The sequence below is a fragment of the Schistocerca piceifrons genome, chromosome 5 (assembly GCF_021461385.2).
Source record: "Schistocerca piceifrons isolate TAMUIC-IGC-003096 chromosome 5, iqSchPice1.1, whole genome shotgun sequence".
In the NCBI taxonomy this organism is placed as follows: Eukaryota; Metazoa; Arthropoda; class Insecta; order Orthoptera; family Acrididae; genus Schistocerca; species Schistocerca piceifrons.
The window spans coordinates 545,620,141-545,647,497 of NC_060142.1; the positions used below are offsets into that span (position 1 = coordinate 545,620,141).

Here is a 27,357-nt window from a genome sequence, read left to right on the forward strand (position 1 = left end):
ATTACCCCAATAATAGTGGTTCAAGCCACAATTCACGTACCCGTCCGAGTTATTTCCTGTGTCCTCTACTGTTTCCACAATTTCTTACGAAATGTCAACATCATTTAGAATGAATGTCTAAGAAATTTAGTAATAAACAACACGTATGTAGGTCTGCAGGAGAAGCAGGTGATTCCAGTACTTAATATTTCATCTTTACAATGTTGAAAACATTAACTGGATTCCACATTACTGTGAAACTCTGGAAACTGCACAAAGACAGATGCTATTAGCAAGTACAGTATATAGAAGAAACTACAAAGCAAATTAATTCAGTTTCATCTCCATTGTTAACACTTAGCGATCCCACAAAGGCAGCTGCTAATTATTATGGATATTAAATGAGTTGCAAATTCGAGCGAATAGTGGCTTAACTGTTTTGTTAGAAAAGCTATCAACAGAAACTGTGATTCGCTTCACAAATTACGATCGCGTTGTGCCGTGTTACCGGTTCACCGATGCGCCAGCATCCAAGGATACGTGCGAGCTGTGTTGCGCGTGTAGTCTGCTATAGGTACGGCAGGGGTATACATTTCAACAGCTGCCTAGCGAACTACGAATGTGGCACACTTCAACATTTTTAAAAAATACTTGCAGTGTGTCATAGCAGATGAAATGTAGACATTGTGTTTCTTTCGGTGTATTCTTTCTGCAGAAAAAAATTCAGGGCAAGTTTCGATGTCGTATTCGATTGTTCCCTTGTAGGTACTCAAATTTCGGAGGCTAGGTGCGGCATATGCGCCAGTGTAGACACGATATCTGAACCTTCTGCTACAGGCAGGGGTGTACTAAAGACTGTAACACTGCGGGAGTTACCGTTTTTGGCCGTGGGATGATAATCAGTGCAAGATGCGTGGGTCATATAGCACAGCTGAGATTACTCAGGACTTGGATTTCCTAGATCACTAGTGTCTATGATAGATTTTCTACATAACAGAGTGAATATTTCCACACTCATAAAGAGCCTCACAGTTCGATGTTAGGTGTATAGCGACTGGACGTCACATCGCCTGGGAAGAACCATACGGGGCGATCGGCGGTCACTGTCTATGAGATCGCCGCCGATTTGAATGTGGAGCGTCATAACCCCATTTCGAGTTAGACTGTAGGGAGGCACATACACCGCATAGGCTCCAGTAGTCGACGACCGAACAGTGTCTTCCCATGAATTTTGGACCCTCAACATACTTGATAGATTTCCTGATAAGACATACACCAGGTTTACTTGCAACACAACTATTGGAAGACGAAAACAGAATTTCAAAAACCATCTTAGCTGTCATGTTTACAAGTTGGGTCTGTATACACTTTTCTATCCCGATCAGCTATCTGTTTTCAGAATGTTGGTTGTTTCAACTGTCCGATTTAGATTGTGCACTGAAGCGAGAGTCTTCTTCTTAAGTCTCAACCATCAGGTTGGTTAGATGCAACTCGCAGTGCTCTTCTGACTTCGGCCTTCCTCTTGAGAGCAGTATAGGTGGGACAGCTGGTATCCTCGATGATCTGGTTGATGTATTTCTGTCTCGGTCTGCTTGTATTCTTCCCTTCTGTTGTCCCCTCAATGATACTTTTAATAACACCATCACGTCTCAGAATACATATGGCCCTTCTCTGTTGGATTGGCCTATGCTTCAAGAGGTAGAGCTTTCCTTCCTCCAACCTTTGCATCACATCATCATTTGATAATCTGTCTGTCCAGGAAATCTTTAGCTTTCTGCGGTAGCACCACATCTCGCACGCTATGATTATGTGATTTTGCGCTTCTGCGAGTGTCCATGTTTCATTTACACACAGCAGCACACTCCAAACAAACGTATTTCTCAGGCTTTATTGAGTTTTCTGTTTCTTAACTGGATGTGAAAATGTTCATTCTCTAGTTAAAAGCAAGTTTTGCCTGATGGATACGACCTGAAGAACCCTTCTTTGATGTTCCATACGCTGTAATTTTATTCCCTAGGCAGGCGAAGAATTCGACAGTCTTCAGTCGCTCATTGTTAAGTGAGCATTGGGCAACGGTATTTTGTCTGCTCACTATTAGGATTTTTGTTTTAGCTTAGAATTGAGGGTGTTTTCCATCTGGGCCAGCATCGCTTCTAATTGTTCCGCTTCTTCACTTACCATTGTTCTGTTGACAGCTAATTTCAACATGTTTATTTTCTTTCCATGAATTTTAGCCGGCCGGAGTGGCCGAGCGGTTCTAGGCGCTACAGTCTGGAACCGCGCGACCGCTACGGCCGTAGGTTCGAATCCTGCTTCAGGCATTGATGTGTGTGATGTCCTTAGGTTAGTTAGGTTTATGTAGTTCTAAGTTCTGGGGGGCTGATGACCACGGCAGTTAAGTCCCATAGTGCTCAGAGCCATTTGAAACATGTGAGCCATGAATTTTAATTCCTCGTACATCACCTAGTTTCTCGCTATCTTCATCTATTGCCCTCTGAATGCATCCATTCAACAAGAAAGCACAGAGTAAGTAGCCCTGTCGTACACCCACCTTAATGGTAGCTGCTTCTTGATGTTCTCCACATCTTACCACGGCCATCTATTCTCTATACGGTCCCTGCACTACTCTGTCTACGCTGTCATATGGTTTTTCTAAGTCGACGAAAGCAATATATGTATATACCGAGCCTTCTTTAGTGTTTTCTCAAGAATTAACTTGAAGCATTGTTTCTAGTGTGTCGACGGCTCTTCTAAAGCGAACGTGGTTGTCCGTGATCGCAGCGTCTATCCTGCCTCATCCTCCTTAGTCTGATAGAAGTCAAGATCTTGGAGGCATGTGTTACAAAACTGAGAGTCCTACATTGTTCACATCTGTTTGCAGATGCTTTCTTTGGTATTAGCACTGTAACACAAATATTAAAGTTGCTGGGAGCTGCCCGGTTTCGTTACAAACTTTCGTAATATTTCTAATCAGAGAGAGTATGACATTTTATGGATACCAGTCAACTCTTAAGGAGTAGGAAGAGGGCGGGGATTGCCGAGAATGGATGTTTAAAACTCGTATCAACGCCGATTAATGCTGTGTAAGTTGTTTTATTAAGCCACCTAAATTATACACGTTTTGTAAAAAAATACGAAGTGGCAGTGGTGGAAGGTTATTCTAATCCAATGTTTTGGAGATGTGAAACAGACAGAAAACATCAGAATGAGTGAGGACACGTTCATATTAAAGCATACAGAACTGGCGAATGTTTTCTCATTATCAATTGATTGCATACGAGAGCCTTCGCCACTAAAACAGAACACGGGTACAGCAGTTTACAAACTGGCCACCGATGTAGAATATGGGGTTGTTGCCAATAGTTCAATGTTTCTAATGCAGCAAATTTATCCTCCTTTATGTACAGCCTTCCAACTAACAAAAAATGTGCTTCTCTTCATTTAAGTAAAGGGGATGTGTAACTACCTATTCAGTCGAATACTCCGTATCCATATTTACCAGATTGTGGATAATTATGCAGTGATTACCAATGCTCCTTTGTATACGCATCTGTTATTTGGCCGTGTATATTTTATATACTCGTGACGACATCTATGATTATGCTTAAATTTCCTTCCCTTCACATAGAATCGCTTCGTCGATAGCGATTTGAACTACCGAATAGACTTCATTATTTGCATTTTTTCTTGTTTGCCTGTAGTTCGTGCATCACTGAGGACTAGGTGATAGCTATTATAACCCGAATTCATTACTTTCACCTGGGCAGAGTGTATAGTACCTGTCGGAGTCACTATTAAGCAGAATAAAGTTATATCTCATGAAAGCTGCTTAAACAGAACTAGTGCTATCAGTTGGATCCTTAAATAAGTTACTAAGTGTCTTTAGGCTTAACCCGTGCTGTCTGCCTCCGTGGCCGATTAGTGAGCACTGCTGAATGCCATGTGGAGGAATCCGGTTCGATTCACAATGCTACCAGGGATTTTTCCTTGGTGGGAGGACTGGCACAGGGTACACACAGCCTCGTGATGCCCATTGAGGGGCAAGCTGACTGAGTAGTTGCGGCTTCAGACCACGAAAACTGACAACGGCCGGAAGAGCGGTGCGCTGACCCACGCCCGTCCATGCCACATCCTGTGACGCCATTGGCAAAGGATGACATGGTGGTCGATCGGTGCCTCTGTGCCCGCCAGTACTTGTGGATGGAGCTTACGTTATTTTTACGTAAGTACTGCTACACGACGAGATTCACGACCGTTTTAACGGTAATGAACTTGCGGCGAAATACATGAGCAAGTCAGTTGATTGTTCGAGTACTCAATATTCCTAGATCTACACTGGCAAAGAATGCATCGAGAGTTCCTCCTCGAACGCAGCACCTGCGACCATGTACAGTGCACTGACCAACCATTTCTACGTAATGATCGTGGCGAGAGGCATCAGAATATTATCATCCAAGCAGCATGTCATTCTCAGTGGAGAGAAGTCTTCCGAGGTAAGAGCGATTTCAGGTGTGCCGCAGGGGAGTGACGTACGACCGTTGCTAATCACAATATACATAAATGACCCTGTGGATAACATCGGAAGTTCACTGAGGCTTTTTGCGGATGATGCTGTGGTATATCGAGAGGTTGTAACAATGGAAAATTGTACTGAAATGCAGGAGGATCTGCATCGAATTGACGCATGGTGCAGGGAATGGCAATTGAATCTCAATGTAGACAAGTGTAATGTGCTGCGTATACACAGAAAGAAAAATCCCTTATCATTTAGCTACAAAATAGCAGGTCAGCAACTGGAAGCAGTTAATTCCATAAATTATCTGGGAGTACGTATTAGGAGTGATTTAAAATGGAATGATCATATAAAGTTGATAGTCGGTAAAGCAGATGCTAGACTGAGATTCATTGGAAGAATCCTAAGGAAATGCAATCCGAAAACAAAGGAATTAGGTTACAGCACCCTTGTTCGCTCACTGCTTGAATACTGCTTCAGCAGTGTAGGATCCGTACCAGATAGGGTTGGTAGAAGACATAGAGAAGATCCAACGGAGAGCAGCGCGCTTCGTTACAGGATCATTTAGCAATCGCGAAAGCGTTACGGATATGACAGATAACCTCCAGTGGAAGACTCTGCAGGAGAGACGCTCAGTAGCTTGGTACGGCCTTTTGTTGAAGTTTCGAGAACATACCTTCACCGAGGAGTCAAGCAGTATATTGCTCCCTCCTACGTATATCTCGCGAAGAGACCATGAGGATAAAATCAGAGAGAATCGAGCCCACACAGAGGCATACCGACAATCCTTCTTTCCACTAACAATACGAGACTGGAATAGAAGGGAGAACCGATAGAGGTACTCAAGGTACCCTCCGCCACACACCGTTAGGTGGCTTGAGGAGTATGGATGTAGATGTAGATCCATACAGTCAGATAAAGCATAATGCATCAAATACTGTCCGGATTAAATGTTGGCCATATTAGTTATATATTTATGAGTAAAACTGAGAATCGTTATGAAATGGAATAAATACGTATAACCAGCAGCAGAGAAGGGGAACGAGAGTCATAGATATTTTGGAAGGGCACTGAAATGTGCATTACGTCTGTTAAATGAAGATCGTGCCAGGTTGGTGTAGTTCGAGCGAAAATGTAAATGAGACGCTCTGTAAGCTTAAAAAGGAATAAAAATAATATATTTTTCACGAAATACTGTGAAGTGAACTTAGCAAACTGATATTAAGGAGGCAATTCTGCTGCCACCATCATATACCCCGCGTAAAGATCGTAAGAATAAAATAAGAGATATGAGGGGACGTATAGAAGCATTTAAACAATCATTAATCTATCGTCCATTACAGAAAGACACCGATATTGTTCCGAAGAACCTTCTGCCTTGCACTGTACAGGAAACTGTATAAGTGAAGCAGAGATGAATGGGGAATCATTCTAGCGACTATACGGGCCGCTAATGGAGAAGTCCACTGACATAAGAGACTTTAATAAACGGCAGTTTGTCATGGCCCGGCGCCTGGGAACGAACGTTTCGGAAACGGCGAAGGTGGTTAACTGTTCGCTTGTATCGTTGTGAGCATCTATGGAAAGCAGCTGAAAGACGAAACGACGAGTAGGCGACAACGTGTTGGACGTCCAGGCCTCACCACAGATTGTGGAGAACGGAGGTGTGATCGCTCTTTAAAGCAAGACACGCGGCAAGATGTGCCAGATCCGACGACAGAGCACAGTGCTGGTGCGAGCAGTGGAGTTTAGGAGCACTCTGTTCGGCGCACATTGTTCAGCATGGGCCTCCGCCACACACGACCGCTAGGTGTTACTATTTTGACTCAACGACATCGGCAATTACGATTGCACTGGAGACAGGAAAACCGAGTTTGGACTGTGGATCAATGGAAATACGTTGCCTGATCGGATAAATGACGTTTCTTGTTCCACTAGGTCGATGACAGGGTCCGGATACGCCGTTACGTGGGAGAACAGCTGCTCGAAACAAGCACTGCGCAACGGACACAGCCCTGTGAATTCATTATTATGCTACAGGTGACATTCGCCTAGGCTTCCATGGGACCTGTGGTAGTATTCGAAGGCGCCTACGGCACAGTGAATGTTATACTGGGATGACAAAAGTTATGGAATACCTCCCAATATTATGTCGGACCTTCTTTTGCCCGGCGCAGTGCACCAACTCGGCGCGGCATGGACTCCACAAGTCGTTGGAAGTCCCCTGCAGAAATATTCAGCCACGCTGCCTCTATAGCCGTCCATAATTGGGAAGTGTTGGCGATGCAGCAAGAACTGACCTCTCGACTATGCCCATAAACGTTTGATGGGGTTCGTATCAGGCGATCTGGGTGGCCAAATCATTCGCTCGAACTGTCCAGAATATTCTTCAGACTAATTGCGAACAACTGTGGCCCGATAGGGTGGCGCATTGTCATCCATGAAAATTCCATCGTTCTTTGGGAACATGAAGTCCATGTTTGGATGCAAACGATCTCCAAGTAGCTGAACATAACCATTTCCAGTTAATGATCGATTTATTCCATGTAAACACAGCCCACGCCATTTTTGAGCCACTACCAGCTTATACAGTGCCTCGTTGACAACTTTGATCCATGGCTTTATGGGATCTGCGCCACACTCAAACCCTACCATCAGCTCTTAGCAACTGAAATCGGGACTCATCTGACCATGCCATGGTTTTGCAGTCGTCTAGGGTCCAATCGATATGGTCACGAGTCCAGGAGAGGCGCTGCAGACGATGTTGTGCTGTTACCAAAGGCACTCGCGTCGGTCGCCTGCTGCCACAGCCCATAAACGTCAAATTTAACCGCTCTGTCGTAACGGACACGTTTTTCGTGTGTCACACATTGATTTATGAGTTTATTTCACGCAGTAATACTGGTCTGTTAGCACTGACAACTCTACGCAAACGCTGCTGCTCTCGGTCGTTAAGTGAAGGCCGTCGGCTACTGCGTGGCCTGTGGCGAGAGGTGATGTCTGAAATTTCATATTTCGGCACACTCTTGACACTGTTGATCTCGGAATATTGAATTCCCTAACTAGAACTTCCCGTGCGTCTAGTTTCAACTACCACGCGTTTCAAGTCTGTTAACTCCAGCCAGCGGCCATATTCACGTCATAAACCGTTTCAGATGAATTGCCTGAGTACAAATGACAGTTGAGCCAATACAATGCCCTTTTATATCTTGTGTATGTGATATCGCTGCCATCTGTATGTTTGCATGTCGCTATGCCATTACTTTTGGCATCTCAGGCCACCTGCCGCACTTCATGCTTGATGCCTTCCTCGATGACGATTGCATTTTTCAGCAGAATAACTGCCCGTGTCACAAGGTCGGAATCGTGCTACAGTAGTCTGAAGAGCATGATAGCGAACTCCTGTGTTTATCACCAAACTCATCTGATCTGAACCCGACGTAACACGTCTGGAACGCTATCGAGCTGCATCTCCGCCCTCACAATCTACTGCCCCGTAATTTACGAGTAATTGTGTGACCTGTGCATAGACATCTGGTGCCATATGTCTCCGGAGATCCAAAAAGGACTTACTGAATCCGTTCCATGCTGAATTGCTGCTGCATTGCATTCCAAAGGTGGACCATAATGTTTTGCCTCGTCAGTGTACTTACGAGATGCGACAATAAAGACTGATTTTCTTTGCAAAATGTGGCAACCCTGCAGGCTTGCGTAGGCAGAATATCTTTGACCTTGGTCTATAAGCTGCTTCTAGTCCAAGCGGCACATCGATACAACTGCTCAGTCGTGAGTTGTGCTGTAATAAGTTAACACGTGTTTGTGTCTCTCGTCACGGAAATGGAAATGCATAATATTGCGAAAAGGTATGCCATTTCTTTTTGCGTTAAATTGGGTGAAAACGCGACGACATCTTACGGTAACCTTCAGAAGGCTTTTGGAGAGGAGATTATGTCAAGAGCTCAAGTTTTTCGTTGGCATAAAATGTTTAGTGAAGGGAGAACGAATGTTGAAGATGAATATCGCAGTGGAAGACCATCAACCTCACGGACGGATGTCAACTTGGTCAGGGTGCGTGAACTCGTACGATCTGATCGAAAATTATCCGTGAAAATGAATGCAGAGGAACTGAACATCAATCGAAAAACGGTTCGTCTAATAATAACTGAAGATATTGGTACGAGGAAGATTTGTGCAAAAATGGTCCCCAAAACTCTCACATCACAACAGCGAGAAACAAGGAAAAATGTGGTAGCCGATCTGTTAGAGCGAACGGAAATCAATCCAGAATTGGTGAGCCGTGTTATCACTGGTGATGAAAGTTGGTTTTTTCAGTGCGATCCAGAGGCGAAACGTCAAATTTGCAATGGTGCTCAAAGGGATCACCCAGAGCAAAAAAAGCTCGCATTTCAAAGTCAAAAGTGAAATGCATGCTTGGGTGCTTCTTTGATCCCAAGGGAATTGTTCATAAAGAGTGGGTGCCTACTGGACAAACAGTTAACCAATATTACTTCAAATAAATTTTAGAAATATTTCGTAAAGGAGTTCTTCGTGTCCGTGCCAACATTGCTGATAATTGGATTCTGCGTCACGATAATGCGCCATCCCATACTGCTCTGTCAGCGCAGCAATTTTTAACCTCAAAACAAATTTCAGTATTACCACAGCCACCTTATTCACCAGATATCGCTCTGTGCAACTTTTTTCTATTTCCAAGAGCCAAAACGGCGGTCAAGGGACACCATTTTCAAACAACACAAGATCTCCAAAGAGCTGTGACGAGGGTCTTGCAGGATATTACAGAAGCTGAGTTCCAGAAATGTTACCGTCAATGGCAGAAGCGCTGGAAAAAGTGTGTGCAATCAGAGAGGAACTACTTTGAAGGAGACAACACTAAACTTGACTAAAACGGTAAGCAACATTTTTTTCCACATCAGTCTCATTACTTTAATGTCGCACCTCGTATATGTAGAGGCAGGGTCAACGTAAAGAAATGTCGATAAGGTGAGGACAGTGATAGCTTATGCTGATGTGAAAGACACATGTAGCAGCCCTTACTAACTGCAACCCTTTGTAGCCACCACCTTCCTTGATGGAGCGGACAAATCCATTGTGATCTGGACTGTCAACGCCTGGGGAACAATAGCTTTGTTCGAAGCATCTGATTTCACTTGGCTTAGAAGTGACAAAAGAACAGCCCGAAATCATTACCACCAGTTACCAACAAGGCAGAATGAAATGTGGCTACACCTCTTAATGGTATGGAGCGTTTTTCTACACCTTTGCGTTCTCTGTTGCAAATGCTCCAACCTTTTAATGAAAATTGCTATGGTCAACTGCTTACAAAACAGCAATATCGTTTTCAAGATAACAACGCGCCTTGTGACTAGATTCAGGCTCGTTTGATGAACAACCTGAACAGTTTCAATAGCTGACATACACACCTAAATCCGGATTCATGAACCCAGCTGAACAACTTTTGGACATGAATGAAGTATGTAGTCCTTCATTTTCAGGGCACAAATATGATGCGAGATCGCTGGGCATGGATCTTTAAACCCTCAGTGGGCGGGGCTGCGCCAACGCGCAAACCATAACGAGAGCGTATGTAGAAAGACAGCACACACAGTAAACAACTAGAGCCACCACACAAAGATGACCAATGCCAACTGTCAACAGTGAGACATTAACCAGTGAGCCGGTATCACTAACCCAAGCCTCAGAGCCTTAACGAAGGAGAGAGTAGAATTCGAAGCCGAATCTAGATAAAAGCCCTTGTCTCTGTGAGGTCACTTGCTAGTTTAATCTCAGCAGCTTCCTTAATCACAGTGTCCCAGTAACTGAAAATGCTCACCAGAATCTTCGTGTTTTTATATTCTATAGAATAAACGGTACCGAGGCAGTGTGCTGAAAATAATGAGAGCAGCCTTCCGAAGATCTGAAGTGCCACACAAGCTTTCTCTCGATGCATTTGTGCGTCGAAATATCGGCAGTTCTCGAGTACGTTACCGGCTGCGTTCCTATAATTTATTTAAACATTCGATACTCCGAGAGAGGCTGAAGTTTTACAGTCTATTCCTGCCCGACCCCTTCGACTACAGCAAGCTATCTGTTAAGGGCGAAAAGCAGCTCCTCAAACTTTAAACACCTGTTTGGTATCTACATACTAATCTCACTGTTCTCAGATTAGTTAACGGATAGCTGTTTAAAGTGTACAGCAAGTTGTGTGTGATGTTTAGTGTGTGCGAGACTGCACAAATGGACCATAAGAAAACTTAAAGTCAACGAAATGAAGCACATTCTCACACATCGACAACACCACATAGAAATGGCATGACAAACACAAAAAAAAAAACGCACGTTAAAACGCGTTGTGTGAAAAGTAAAATAAAGAAAATCGTGACTGGTAGCAGAAGAATTATTTATAAACAAACGTATTTGCTTATAACGTTTTCCCTTCCGAACTGTTCATACTAAGATCTCGTATCGTTTGATAACCTCTTGGCACGTCATCTTTAAGCTGTTCAACGGACAAAAAAAGGTTGTGTAAGTTATCAAACACGTGTTCCACGGTGTTTATAACTAGTGAGACGCCCTCCAGTCACAAAACGCGTAAAATTGCTGTTTAGTCAAGTGGCAAGTGATAGATGAACGTAAATTCATTTTTTAGTAAATACACGCCACAACCGCCATGCTAAGGCTCCTGGCAGATGCTTACCTTAAGGCTGTGGAGAGCGTGAGTTCTAGCGCGGTAGATCTAAGGGCAGCAGTCAGGCAGCGTCTGTGGGTACTCTTGTAAAGCCACCTTCTTATACCCTGACTACTGGCGGGCCACGATGGCGTGCGTTCTGCAGTAGCTATTCGGAATTGTGTAACTCGGAGGTACAATAGAATGCGAACGCAGTGATGCCTTTGACAGTAGTAATTACATGTGCGTAGCCAAGCCGCGTGGGAATGAGTTAATAACTACGTTGAAGTTGAGTATAGGCTCCACACGCGACGTTGGCAGAGGGAACTCATCCTGTAAACGTCGTTGGTTCCGTCGTGGTGTTCGGCGCTGCGCGGATAGTATATTCTGATACCAGACCACTAGGAGATATTTTTGTGTTTTCAAAAAAATACCGTTGTCTGAGGGTCAGTAACATCTCAGGATCTCTTCCACTAATTATTTCTGACCTTAAGCGTAATTGTAAACAAAGAGCTGTCAATAACGCAAAATTACGTAACGCAAGGCATTGGACGAAAGCACGGCCAAATATGTGTTTAGTGAGGAATGCTGTTACGTTTCTGTGAAGCCTATAGAGACAATCAAGCTGTATTATTGGAAGCTTTTCCCCTAGACTGACAAATAATGATGACTAAGGAAGAAGCTGAATCAATAAGATATTTTGGAGGAAGTTCCATAAACTCAAAAGGGGATAACGAGAATGTAATGAGGTTAACTCAATGAGCGCAGGTATGTGTAAGACATGGAAATGAGACTTAAACGTTAGTAAACCCTAAATTTAAAGTTGTTACGAGAAATAATAGAATATCTAAAATAAAAAAAAACCTTAAAGAATTTAAACAACTAAGTTTCCATTCAGGTCCAGCAGTACCGAGATAACGCGTTAGATATAACTAGCTTGTAGAGAGACATACGTGGGTAAGGAGAAAAGTTCCCGATCTGGCAGAAAGATGGAGTTGACGTAACTGTTCCTTTTTTGTTATGCTCAGTTTGTACCGCTGATAAAAACTAACCAAAATCGAATATGGAAACGAACTACTCAGTAATGTTTGGACCGTTTTCAAACGAATCAAGCCTGTTTTTTGTATCAGTTATTTACTGTGGATGAGATGCTATAATGGACTCAACAATAAAATTAGGGGTTAGGGGGTGTAAACGAAAAGCCCAGATCCAAGAAAGGTGATGTCAACTTCATCTGACGGAACGATGAACGCCAGAGTCCCCTTGGAACTAGCAAATACTACACAAGTCTTCTGGACTAACTGGATAAACAAGGTCTCCATCGCAAGAAAAAGAAAAGCAAAATTCATCAAACCAATGAATGTTCATCTTAAGTGCTCTGCGATTGGGAAAACTAAGGTATTTTCAAGTAAGAATTATTCAAATGTGCTCGCTCTTCACCTGATTTGGCATTATCTGACTTTAATCTACTTCTGCAAAGAAACTTGCTGCTTTAATTACTCAGGCAGGTGAATAATTTGCCATTCTTTCAGGGTTGCCCCTCGACAACAGACTCCACTCGGTGGAATGTGGGACGCAATGACCGTAAGCGGGCTACATCGAATGTTCTCGGTTTTGAGAAACACAAGCGCAGTAATTTTCTCTTGCTCTTTTATAGCTATCCACGTTTCCAAAGCCGGACGTTAATCGCGACTGTCATTTTGGCGCAGTTAGAGAGGTGTAGGCTATGTGCTGGCGACAAGTTGCACCCTCTCTTTTCGAATTCCCTTCGACAGCAACAAGATAAACATGGCACTACACTACACATGCACTCATCACAGTCAACTACATGAAACATGACTCCGCGCGTAATCCACACAAGGGCCATAAAGTAGAAACGTGCGCACCATGTCGTGAGTCACACACGTCTACCATTAAAAACAAGTTCCTTACGCGAATGGGACGAGAAGAAACCGTAATATCTGTTGCAATGAAAAGTCTCTTTAATCTACACATGACTTTGATTTGTGGCATACAAGACTGTAGGTTAGGACGAGATCAGACAGGGGGAGCCCAACGCGGGCTGCAGCGCCGGCTGGTGACGTCGGCAGGTGACTGGTGACGTCACGGAGCACGCCACTCGCGCCGTTTCCTGCACGGGGTCTGCCACCGGCTTCCTCTGGGCGTGACTCGCCGTGCCGATGTCACGTCAGCACGTAGGGCACGGAGGTCGTTGTAGGATGCCAGTAAGCTATACATAGAAGTTATTAATTCTTTCAAAATAGTTGGTGTGGCCCAAATGCACCTCGCGTGATTCACTGCATTTTGCATCGCCACGCCAATTCGCTGCCCGATCGGGTCGATCGCGTTTGTCGTGTTATAAGGATTTAGTAATGCATTAATAGTCTACGAGCTGACAGGTTTGTTATGCCAACTTTCGCGTTCCATTATGTAACTCTTCGACGTAAACACGCAATACATTTAAAAATGAGTTATGTTTGACTCGAAGCCAAACGTGTGAAAAAGATTAATTAGCAGGAGGAATATTTGATTTAAATAAAAATCGAAATTAATCGCTAAGTTTAAAAATAACACAGTAAAACATGCGCAAGAGACGGAACAGCAGAATGGCAGGATTTGCTGTCATGTCACATGTAATACAACAGTGAAGGACGAGTGTAAATTTATTAAATTTATTGTATAGGTCTCAGATTCACTCGTTCGTTGTACATTGTTTGTGGTCTATATGGTTCAAATGGCTCTGAGCACTATGGGACTTAACTCCTGAGGTCATCAGTCCCCTAGAACTTAGAACTACTTAAACCTAACTAACCTAAGGACATCACACACATCCATGCCCGAGGCAGGATTCAAATCTGCGACCGTATATGGTCTGTATTATATTTCTGACACATTGCAATATATATATATATATATATATATATATATATATATATATATATATATATGTGTGTGTGTGTGTGTGTGTGTGTGTGTGTGTGTGTGCATGTGCAAGAACAGGGTTATTATGACTATATGCGTGAAGTGAAGAAATTTTGGGGTAAACCAGTGCCGAGCGTTAACAGTTTTCTGAGTGCATTTTGAATGCAGCTCGTTATTTGATTCACCCTTTGCCGATCTTGGTAATCTGAAGTTTGATCGAGAGCAGTAAACATAAATTAATAGGCCTATTCCAATGGCGAGGTCGACAGATACATAACAGTCTGTTCCAAATAGATCTTTACAACTTTGATCACGTATTTTTCAGAAGTGGGGATAGGTAAAAAACTGCGGTTTGCGGCATAATGTTCACACTCTTACGGTATAAGGTTTTTTATTTTTTATTTTTTTTTCCGTTAGTTATTATCGAAAATGGTTCTCGCTACGCATCCCCCTCCTCCCCCCGCGCACGTTGTTTAGAGTGGTTTATAGAGAACAAATATGACATCCAGGCCCAGCAGAATTTTTGTACACGTTGCACAACCACACTACCATCACGTCTGACCATCAGGCTGTGGTACACGAAGATCAAGGACTTTGGTAGTGCCATGAAGAGGAGGAGTTCTGGGCGTCCGAGCACGAGTGATGCAGAAGTGGACCGGGTGGAACAGGAGTTTATCTGGAGATCAACAAAATCAGTTCGTCAAGTGTCTCGACAATTGTGATTACCACCAGTCACGAGCAAATGGTCCACACAGGTGACTGAAGGTACATGCTTTTAGGGTGCAGCTGCTGTATGCGCTTCATCTTGGTGACATACCAAAGCGTGATGCATTTGTGACTGAGATTCTGCTTCGCATTGACGATGGCGTACAATACCTAAATTGTGTCAGGGAAGGTAAGCCGACAGAATGTGAGGAGGATGTGGAGCTGTGAACCCCCCCTCCCCCCTCCTCCCCTTCTCCTCTCCCACTTGTGCGCGACAGTCCAAACGTAAGTGTGTGGTGTGGTGTCTGCTTCATGAGTGTGTGGTGGGACCGTTTTTCATTAGAGAGGCTTCACAACAACGACTGTTTGTCTAGTCGTACCGGAACAGTTTGCATTTCACAGGTCGAGCAACTGCAACTTGACATAATGCTGCTCCTCACTGGCTCTCGATATTTTAGGAAGGTTTGGACAACACATTTCCAGGTCAGAATGAGATTTTCACTCTGTAGCGGAGTGTGCGCTGATGTGAAACTTCCTGGCAGATTAAAACTGTGTGCCGGACCGAGACTCGAACTCGGGACCTTTGCCTCTCGCGGGCAAGTGCTCTACCAACTGAGCTACCCAACCACGAATCACGCCCCGTTCTCATAGCTTTACTTCTGCCAATACCTCGTCTCCTACTTTCCAGACTTTACAGAAGCTCCCCTGCGAACCTTTCAGAACTAGCACTCCTGAAAGAAAGGGTATTGCGGAGACATGGCTTAGCCACAGCCTGGGGGATGTTTCCAGAATGAGATTTTCACTCTGCAGTGGAGTGTGCGCTGATATGAAACTTCCTGGCAGATTAAAACTGTGTGCCGGACCGAGACTCAAACTCGGGACCTTTGCCTTTCGCGGGCAAGTGCTCTACCAACTGAGCTACCAAAGCACAACTCACGCCCCGTCCTCACACCTTTACTTCTGCCAGTAGAGCACTTGCCCGCGAAAGGTAAAGGTTCCGAGTTCGAGTCTCGGTCCGGCACACAGTTTTAATCTGCCAGGAAGTTTCACATTTCCAGGGTACTGGACTGACAGAGTGCGAGCTATTTCGTGTCCACTCCATGGTCAACGTACATAGCCCCGTTAGTTTTTTTTCCCTTTGGGGTTTTATAAAAGACATTGCTACCAGACGCTGGTGCGGGACCTGCTGGAATTGCGAGCTCACTTCAGAGCAGCAAATGAACTCCTTAATGGTGCTAGGCAGGATACTGGAACATTGCGTAGATACGTTGCGCGCTACACATGGTGGACACAATGAATTCTGTTAAACGTCTACAAAAACTTTAGGTATGTCTGAACATTATGTCGCAGATCGCGCCTTTCTCCTACCTCTATTTCTAAAATATACATGCAGCACAACAGCAGCACTTCGTATTCACACCACAATCGGCTCATCGAGACCATCCGACCGCCGTGTCATCCTCAGATGAGGATGGGGTAGGAGGGGCGTGTGGTCAGCACACCGCTCTCCCGGTTGTTATGATGGTTTTCTTTGACCGGAGCCGCTGCTGTTTGGTCGAGTAGCTCCTTAGTTGGCACCACGAGGCTGAGTGCACCCCGAAAACTGGCAACAGCTCATGGCGGCTCGGATGGTCACCCATCCAAGTTCCGGCAACGTCCGACAGCGCTTAACTTCGGTGATCTGACGGGAACCGGTGTATCCACTGCGGCAAGGCCGTTGCTTGAAATATACATGATCAAAGTTGTAAACATCATTTTGGAACATCCTGTATGTATGCTTTGTAATTGTATTCAAAATAGAGACGCTCGTAACGACAAAGATTCGTGATTAGCTGAATCTTAGATGAGGCGTGTGTTGAATATTAACCAGCTAGGCAGTTCAATGAATTAGAGAAGGACTGCATTGCATTACACCGAGATACTCTTCCGTTTCATACTGTGTACCTCTCCACCACCCGCCTTCACACAGGGACAGGACTCCAACAGGTGGTCGTAATAATGGGACTCAACCGTTTATGTTGTGCTAGCGTTTGTACAAATGGGTTATGTAGAACAGCGAGATATTACGGCGCACAATTTTATTCCCCGTCAGATTCCCTCGGTGTAGTAGCGCATGCATAGTAACGCAGCCACTTGATATCGGCCAGCCTCCCCTCTCTCTGAGCTGAGAGCGGCCTGCGTCCCGCTAATCGCGCAACCGGCGGTTAGTCGCGTGACCGCCCAGCTCCGTGACTCGGAAGCGGCCATCCGGCCAGGACAGCGACCGCGCTTGGCGCTGCGGCTATTAGGCGCTCCAGTCACGCATCACAAACTCTGGACGGTTTTGTACCTGCGCAGGCTTTTGAGGTCTAGTTTACTTTCAATAACCGTGTCAGATCTTCCTCCCTACTGCCACGATTAACATGAAACCGTAAGGATAGAAGAGACGGATCCAGGGTTCGGCAATGGGTTGGTAGATACTGGGAAGGGAGGGGGGGAGGAGAGGGGGCAGTGTCACCGTTTGTTGGTGCCTCTCCCCTCCGCCGTACCTAAATACAGCGTGTACCTAAATTCCCTTTACAGACGCCGAGGACTTACAGTGGGGCCAAGGCGCTTAAGTTTAATATAATAATTCATATACGTTTTCCGACTACATACAAAATACCACAACACAAGTTCAGATCTCCCGCATTTTCGGCGCCACTGACTAGGGTGTTACGTACTTCATTCACCGATCACCTAACGTCCCATGCCCACTACAGGTTTATTTACAATTCACCCAGTTTGAGCTTTTTACCTGCTGTTGTCTTTGTGGTTTCTGTTCTTACTGTGGTACTGTCCCCGCCCAGAGAAGTTTGTATCTGCTCTTATACTTGTGATATTTGTTCTTACTATAGTACTGTAAAGTAGTAATCATCCACTACAGTACAGAATGCAAGCTATACGTACATTTAATTTTTAGTGTGTTGCTGTCGAACATGGTGAACTACACATTTACGGAATGATATTATTGTACGGCGAAGCTCGGTGCAATGGGAAGGCCAGTCGTAGTTGCATACGGAGCGTTTTTCATACCGCTAGACACCTTCGCACTTCCTCTTTTCTACGGTGTACCAGCGGGCGTCGGAGACATGTACATACACCATTAGCAAGGCCGTCTGTTTGTGCTCCATGGCGGCGCCGCACTCCGGAATTTGAAGCGACTGTACGCCCTGCAGTGGAAGAAGACGCGATGAAGAGTATCAGAAACATAGCAAGTAGAATGCGTGCCACCAACCTGTCTGGCGTGTTCTGCATGAGTAGCAGGTACACATGTACGACCTCCAGAAGGTACAGGCAGTGCAGCCGCAGAATTTTTCTACGTGTGCCTACTTCTGCAGGTGGTTCTTGCACCTTTGTGTAGACAATCCCGACTTCCCAAGGCGGATCCTTTTCTCGAATGAAGCTAGGTTCACCAGGGAAATAATCTAAGTTTCCACAACAGTCGTGTGCGAGCAAATGAAAACTCGCATGCTGTGTGTGCCCATCAGTTTCACGAACGTTACAGTCTCAACATTTGGGCGGGGGTTACTGCGTGGATGAGTGACTACGTCATTCTTCCACATCTCACGGGTGCCTCGTACTTGCGATTCGTTCACGGCATACTGCATGGACACTTGGAAGATGTGCCACTGCATGTGCCTGAAAACATGCGGTTCAAGCATGATGCCACACTACCTCATTTTTCGCATTTGGTCAGAGATCATCTGGACTAACGATTTGGCCAACAGTGTTAGTTCGTAGTGGCCCGATTGCTCGGCCTGCTCGTTCTCCCGACTTGAACCCACTGAACTACTAACTGTGGAATCCTTTATTTACAATACCTCTGCAGTATCCGAAGAAGACTTACTCGTCTGAGTTATGACTGTGGCGGATGATGTAGAACCAGGGATTGGGGATTGTGCGTACTTTAACATGGTACAGAGGTACTGTATTTGTATTGACGTCGGTGGTCGTCACATCGAGCCGTAGCTGTAAGGACCCAGATGACCAGTAGCAGCCGGCCGCGGTGGCCGTGCGGTTAGGGCGCTTCAGTCCGGAACCGCGCGACTGCTACGGTCGCAGGTTAGAATTCTGCCTCGGGCATGGATGTGGGTGATGTCCTTAGGTTAGTTAGGTTTAAGTAGTTCTAAGTTCTAGGGGACTGATGATCTCAGATGTTAAGTCCCATAGTGCTCAGAGCCATTTGACTAGTAGCAGGATTCAGAGAGAAACATGTGTCGTGGTGTTTCCGTATAGTGGGACAAAGTTTCCAGACTTGAGTTGCTATGCTAAACTTGACCGTCTTGGTCTCCACTACAAGTCCTCAAAGTCTGTAAAGGAAATTCAGTTACACCATGTACAACTTGTTGTCACCCTCACTTTTAGCATGCTGCACGTCACGCCCACACACACACACACACACACACACACACACACACACACACACACACACAGTGAGCTACTGATTATCCGGGTTCAGCAGACCTGAGGTTGCACAGATAACTGAAAACACAAATAAATCAATACGGACATATTATAACCGATGAAGTGCTGTTTACTGTATTTACAAGATATGATACATATCACATTTCAAAGTCCACTAGACTACTTACGGGTTACGCACTGGTAACCAACCGAAAGAGGTGGTGCAGTGGTGAACACATTGGACTTGCATTGGGAGGACGACGGTTCAAATCGGCGTCTGCCCCTCCACGTTTAGGTTTTTCGTGGCGCCCCTCAATCGCTTCAGGCAAATGCCGACACGGTTGCTTTGAAATGGCACGGCCGATTTCCTTCTCCATCATTGACCTATTCCAACAGTGTGCTCCGTCTCTAACGACCTCGCTGTTCTTCCTTTTTTGTCTTTGAAAGCATTGGGTTGGTAATTATCAGACTTTAGCTCCTAAGGACAGGGCTACGCAAAAATGTAGGCGGGAAATCGTCCTCGAACATTTCAAATGGGTAGAGTCCCCACATTTATTTACACATGAAATGGAAAACAACGGACAAAAATTTCAGCCGTGCCTCATAATGGGACTGATGTCCGCATTGTCTTCCATCTGTAAAAAATTAGTCACATGCGTAAGTGTATTCTAAATGAAAATATCCGCTATAATTATAACGGAATACTTCTAGGTTCTCCTTTGTCTTCTTTTTTCCAAAATCGACGAACTATGGACCTTGCCGTTGGTGGGGAGGCTTGCGTGCCTCAGTGATACAGATGGCCGTACCGTAGGTGCAACCACAGCGGAGGGGTGTCTATTGAGAGGCCAGACAAACGTGTGGTTCCTGAAGAGGGGCAGCAGCCTTTCCAGTAGTTGCAGGGGCAACAGTCTGGATGATTGACTGATCTGGCCTTGTAACACTAACCAAAACGGCCTTGCTGTGCTGGTACTGCGAACGGCTGAAAGAAAGGGGAAACTACAGCCGTAATTTTTCCCGAGGACATGCAGCTTTACTTGATAGAGTAGCATGGAGAGCTGCATCAAACCAGTCTCAGGACTGAAGACCACAACAACAACCAGAACAACAACATACGCGGATAATCCGAAAACTAGATAACAATTATTATTTGTCTGGGTCAGTGCTTAGTAAATCATTTTAACATGAACACTAAGAAATTTCTGTTATGTCTGTCGGTAAAATGAGGTGGATGAGCACTCTAGAACACATCAAATACTAAAGGATGATTAAAACGTTGGTGTTGACGAAGACACTGTCGTTACCGCAGTTTAAACTGTGAAAGAAATAATTTGGAAACAGTCGTCCGAAAACTTAAAATTTTCTGTTGATTTAAGGGCTATAATAGCAAGAAACTCACACAAATTTGACAACGTTGTAATATAAGACATAAAATTCAAGTGAGCAGTCACCTTTGACAGTATTTCACTTAGTGCTACATCTGTGAAGGGAAGTCAGCAGAATACGACTGTGTGAGTGCGTAAAAGGCAGGGAATCCCGTGTCTTTCAGTAATTCCCGCCTGCGTTCCCCCACACAGTTAGTGTCCTGTGTTGACCATAGCTTATAATTTTTTCTAATCATAGCCACTCTCTTTGTTTCATGCTATTTTCTTTCCTGTACGTTATCTGAGAAATTTGAAAATTGGTCTATGTAAAAACGTACTTTTATTAAAATGACCTGGGGCGGGGGGGGGGGGTCATGACTCCCGTGTTCCCCCTTAGACCCACTGTACTGCCTGTAAATAAGTAGTGTGTGTCCCCACCGTCTACAAGACCATTTTAAGTAGTGGCTGAATCACCCTTCGATGCGGTAGTGTACAGAAAAGAATGCTACTGAAACAGGACAAAGTTGTTAACACTATGTCAAGGAACTCTTGCGTAAACATCCTGTTCTCAAACACGACATTTCCCTATTCCAGTGAATGAACCACTGCATATATGTCGGTCTAAGGCGCTGCAGTCATGGACTGTGCGGCTGGTCCCGGCGGAGGTTCGAATCCTCCCTCGGGCATGGGTGTGTGTGTTTGTCCTTAGGATAATTTAGGTTAAGTAGTGTCTAAGTTTAGGGACTGATGACCTTAGCAGTTAAGTCCCATAAGATTTCACACACTTTTTTTGCATACGTGTCAGTGAGCGAAGAGGTTCGATAAATGAAAAAGGGCCATTACAAATGATGCCATTAAATATGGAACAAACCCTGGGTAAGACGTGGATGGGACAGTAAATCGACCGTTTAATTTTCGAAGGAAATGTTCACACCAATTGCTTAAGAGAACTGTGGAAAACTTATATCTCGATGGCTGGACGGAAATTTGATAACATCTCCCACAAGAAGCGATTTAACTGCCTTGATCACAGAGCCAAACCACTGGGTAAGAATTCTGAGCGCTGGTATTGGAAGAGAACTACACGAACCGTCATGTGAGCTGCCCTGATATCAACAACAGACACTTTTGCTAAATGTGAACAGCAATCTAATGCCAAAAGCAGACTGAAAGTGTATGCTTCCGCTGGACATCACTATTCTAACTGCACATCTGACACACCGCATGGACTCCGACATGCTTACTAGCAGCTGGGAGGTGCGATCATCATATTATTGGATTCCTAAAGCGAGCACAAAATAAACAAGCACTGGACCACGCATACAAGAAATTCTATGCTTCGGGGAGCGCAGGTGGTCTTGTAGCAATGCTCCACGTCGGCTTAGACAACTTGCTCTCGCCAAGGGGTACATCTCTTGAAACACTGGACCCAGAAGCTACAGAATGCATACAGAGACAGTTATTACAAAAAGGATTTACTACATACAAAAAGAAAACAATAACAGAAAATCTCATCCTAATGCCCTGAGTGCAATGTGCACTCAACCTAGGTCTTCATTGTTCGTTTCAATGTTCTACGTGGGAAGAAGTTGTCGAGCAGACATTTCGGTGGTCTTCAGCCTAAATTACTCTTTTTAGAACATCACATGTTTCAGTTGTCGAACGTGTTTTGTTTATTTTTGGATGTGAGGTATTTGTGGCAGGTGTAGGTTTTCCATGGGTTTCTGCGAAGACGTGGTTTGATGCGTAATTCGAGCTGGGGAGAATGACTATCAAGGGCTTGCCGATATTGGTACAATTTGAGGAAAGAAAGGTACATATATAAATTATTACAAGTAGTTTAATTTGTCAGTTATTTAAAGTCGAGCAACTGCCTGGCTGCTGCTCTTCAGGCATTTAAAAGATAATTTACAGACATATAAAAACAATTATATGACAACATATGATGGTGAAATACCTATCATAATGATAACGGCGTGTGTGCTTATACAATCAACGGGGACGATTGTGATGAGAACTCCTGGTAACTGTAGGGCAGGTATTCGGGTCGGTACGAGATTAAAAAGAATGTTCTATAAGAAAGTTACATGTGTAAGCTGAAACGAAATAATAAATGGAACATAGGTGATGTAGAGGCTTCATCCGATAAGAAACAGTCCGGGTAGGTTATGGTTTACAAGATAAGTAGACATCAGAATGGCCTGGAGGAGAAAGCAGTTTGAATAGTCGTGGGAAAGGATCTGCGATGTCTGCAGATAGGGAGAAGGTGAGAAGTGCTGGTTTAGGTGCAGCAGATGGCCAGGGTTTACAAGGATGGTTGGTACAATGGGTTGATGGGTTTCGAGTTTAGGAGTATTGAGGACAGGCAAAATAGTATTTGTCTATTACAGACTTTTTTGCATGGTTAGTGTGGTGTCACCACCAGACACCACACTTGCTAGGTGGTAGCCTTTAAATCGGCCGCGGTCCGTTAGTATACGTAGGACCCGCGTGTCGCCACTGTCAGTGATTGCAGACCGAGCGCCACCACACGGCAGGTCTAAAGAGACGTCCTGGCACTCGCCCCAGTTGTACAGCCGACGTTAATAGCAATGGTTCACTGAGAAATACGCTCTCATTTGCCGAGACGATAGTTAGCATAGCCTTCAGCTGCGTCATTTGCTACGACCTAGCAAGGCGCCATTACCAGTTATATTGAGCTTATATTAATGTATCTACAAGAGCGATGTTCTACAATTATGGATTAAAGTTAAGTATTACAGCACCTGCGTCCGTTTTTCTCATTTCCTTGTAATGTTACAGACCTCGCGCCAGCCTGCGTGAGCTTAAGCGCATGCCTTTCGGCTACCTCCGAGTGGCTTGGCTGTCTTGCCACGCCACTACGGTTAGTAAGAAGGGTTTCCAACTTAGTTTTTTTCCAGTGTTAACTTCGGGATCTTAGTGTTGTAGTGTTGGTTGTGGACGATTAGAGGTGCTGAAATTATCCTATAATTATTACCTGAGTTCTGATGGAGAGGTACCAATGGTTAAGCCAAGCGCTGAGGTTCTTACAGAGGAGTCTGTAAGGTACTCCTTGTTTGCAGATAAGAGCGCATTTTACTTTATTTCTAGTTTTGCTCCTTCACGTACGTCAAGTGAATGTATCAGCGCTGCAGTGCGTATGGAATAAGGAGTGAGGGAAGGTTCCCAAGCTGGTCAGCAGTTGGCCATCTGGTGCTTTCAGAGCCAGTGGGATGAGGTGCCGAGGCGGAAAATTAAAAATTTATGGGAAGATCTTATGGGACCAAACCGCTGAGGTTATCGATCCCTAAGCTTACACAGTACTTAACCTAACTTAAACTAACTTACGCCTAAGGACAGCACACACACCCTTGGCCGAGGGAGGACTCGAACCACCGAGGCACAAATCGCTCGTGACGTCAGCAAAGAGATAAGTAGGGAAAGTACATGTGTTCTGGCGGGAACCAAGTAATTGTTATTAACAAATATTTGCTAACAATGGTTCAAATGGCTCTGATCACTATGGGACTTAACATCTGTGGTCATCAGTCACCTAGAACTTAGAACTACTTAAACCTAACTAACCTAAGGACATCACACACATCCATGCCCGAGGCAGGATTCGAACCTGCGACCGTAGCAGTCGCGCGGTTGCTAACAATAGTTGCATTTTGCCACTCAGACAATACGAGGAGTCTGTGAGTCATAAATACTATCTTCCAGTAATTTTACAGTGCCAGGAAACGTCGATATTAATAAATAAATGAATAACTTTGGCATAACCGAAGATGTACGATCTGAGATCATCAGTCCCCTGGACTTAGAACTACTTAAACCTAACTAACCTTAGGACATCACACACATCCATGCCCGAGGCAGGATTCGAATCTGCGACCGGAACGATCTGATACGAACTATACCGATTGTAGGCTCAAGTTACAGATTGTGCGCCATAGTCGGCAGTTGTCGATAGGGTACATTTCGGTCTAGTCATGCGGTGGACACTGCTCTCGTACTATTAATAGTTAGTTTATAAACATTGTTAACAAATTGATTTTACGGTGTTTCTTAAATAATGGCAAACCGTGTAAAATTATTTGCAAACAGTAAAAAAATAAAAAAAATACTTCTTCCTGTTTCATTGCTTAAAACATAGACAGTGGTATTATATTTTCAATATCCGACGGTGTTGTTACGGCTCTGCAAGGTGACATAAAACTACGAGAGTATCTCCACATAACAGATAATAAGAATTCCTACGCTGCGGCGCACTAACTCAGTTCAAGGACGGACTGGCTTAATTATCGCAAACCTCGGGTTGAAAGATTGGAGAGTTATACGCCCCTAATACCGCTATCTACGGACTCACTGGCTAGATTGAGACATTTCTGAAGGTTTAGTACGAGTAGGGCTTTCTTGCAAGTCTAAGACACAGGCTAGAGGCAGTTCATGGTCCTATTACCAACGTGAATGCCAGTGTGCTGTCTATTCTGACAGCCTTGTGGTGTGTGTGTGTGTGTGTGTGTGTGTGTGTGTGTGATTCCGCTGGCGTTGTGCAGACGCGCTCGTGACGAAGCCTACGCTGCTGACGTTCCGGAAGCGGCGTCTGCAGCAGTCCAGGGTCGAGGTCAGCGCGTTGCCTCACTTGTTGTGCACCATCAGCACCCCCTATCTCGCGTCAGTAAAAGTTGCCGGCTGTTGCGTCCTGCGTCAACCGCTCCACAACGATTCTTTCCACGGACTTTTTCCGTCTCCGCACCGGCGAACTTCGCTCCCAGCGTGTGCTGCAGTCTGCGTGGACTGTGTCCCTGCAAACCACGCGGTTTAAAAGCAGACGGTTGCAGCCTTATGGCTTCAGTGCCACTATGATGTTGCGAGATCAATAGCACGGTGTCCGATACGATGTTTACATCCAGCAACAGCGTTACAAATCTGCGGCAGGAAATATTTTGCCTAATATTCCTCTCGATAAATTTTACCGAAACCATGGAAAACGCATATCCGAATGACCAGTCGGAGATTTAAACCCTACTCGTACCAAATTGGAGTCTAGTGCGTCAATCTTTGGTTGTTTTAGATTGTCTTAAGCGCTGCATGGAAGCGAAACGCGAACCATCTGAAAAAATGGTTCAAATAGCTCTGAGCACAATGGAACTTCACATCTGAGGTCATCAGTCCCCTAGAACTTAGAACTACTTAAACCTAACTGAGCTAAGGACATCACACACATCCATGCCCGAGGCAGGATTCTAACCTGCGATCGTAGCGGTAGCGCTGTTCCAGAACTTAGCGCCTAGAACCGCTCGGCCACACCGGCCGGCCGAACCATCTGAAATTTGGAGCAGAAGGAAATGGAAGCATTTAATCTGTGATGCTATCGGAGATATAAACAGTTAATGGATAGAAAAAGTTCGAAGAGAAGAAATAGCGAACAGTAAAGGTGAGGAAAATAACATGTATGATGGTGCTTTTTTGTGGTAAGTTCCTATGGGACCAAACTGCTGAGGTCATCGGTCCCTAGGTTTACACACAACGTAATCTAACTTAAACTAACTAACGCTAAGGACAACACACACATACCCTTGCCTGAGGGAGAACTCGAACCTCCGACCAGGGGAGCCGCGCGAACCGTGGCAAGGTGCCTAAGACACCGCGGCTGCACCGCGCGGCAGCATGTATGGAAGTCCAAAGGAAGGGACAGGTTATTGCGAGAGACACTACAGCATTCGGGAATAGTTAACTTGGTGGTGGAAAGATCTATAGACGGAAGATAGACTAGAATAAGAAAAAACAGATTAGTATCACCGGAGACCCTGAATACTAGTTACGTGCAGTTTCAACAGCAACTGCACATAAGCGAACGTGAACTCTTCAGTGCATCTATTGAAATGTCTTAGAGTGGTATTTGCAAACACAAGCGAGCTGTGCGAGACAGACGCTGCTTTCTCTTTCTCTGCCAGTTATCGGAATTGTTGTTCTCTGACCAACTGTGACACTTCAGATCGTCCAGAGCCCCATACACCTGAATTTTTAAAACTCAGTTGTAAGATATCTTTGGATGATTTTTTCGCACATATAATTAGTACCTATTTAACTGAATATTCATCAAACAAAGGTTCTCGCCCAGCAAGCGGTGGCTGTCTCTAATACCCAAGGCAATGAGATACTGATTTACTGCTCTGTACATTCATCAAATGTCTCATTGCAGGTTGATATGCTATATTTTGAAATCGAGTTTCCTTATAGCTTAGTTCCAGATTTACGTTCGTCTCGGGTACATGACTGTATAAACATTTTCGTAATATTCCTCGGTATACAAAGCATAATCAATGAATAATATCATTCACGTATCATTTACTACTGCCCAGGTAGGTTAAAACTGCAGCCTTCTACACAAGCTAAGTATACCGATGACACAGGAGAGATTCAACTAAAAGCACTTGTACCAACTCGACATTGTCGCTAACAGTTTTTCTGTCTCTTTCTTTTTTGAGCTGACGGCCAACAATGCGCGTAGGTGGAGACGAAGAAATCGTTGTTACGGGTGATTTGTTGATTCTGTACTAAGGGGAACAATGCGTACAGAGTTATAGAAACATCGTCATTGGTTTGTGGAAGCTGTACCCCTCGAACGAGATGAGGGACCAGTTGGAGGTGTTAGCCTGCCTCCTCTGCACACAGCACACGGCGCTCAGGCACTGCCGCCAAGTGCCCGCCGCATCATACGCGACCTCGCGGGTCACGGTCCCCTGGCGCGAGGCGCCTTT

General features: G+C 44.7%; 1 protein-coding gene and 1 pseudogene across 1 annotated transcript in view; both read right to left on the reverse strand.

The window, feature by feature from the left end:
• The window catches only part of LOC124797936 (very long-chain-fatty-acid--CoA ligase bubblegum), a 177,838-nt gene that overhangs the window by 88,026 nt on the left and 62,455 nt on the right, over nucleotides 1-27,357 (reverse strand). The gene's annotated exons all lie outside the window — the stretch shown is intronic.
• LOC124799806 lies at nucleotides 16,409-16,526 on the reverse strand (annotated as a pseudogene).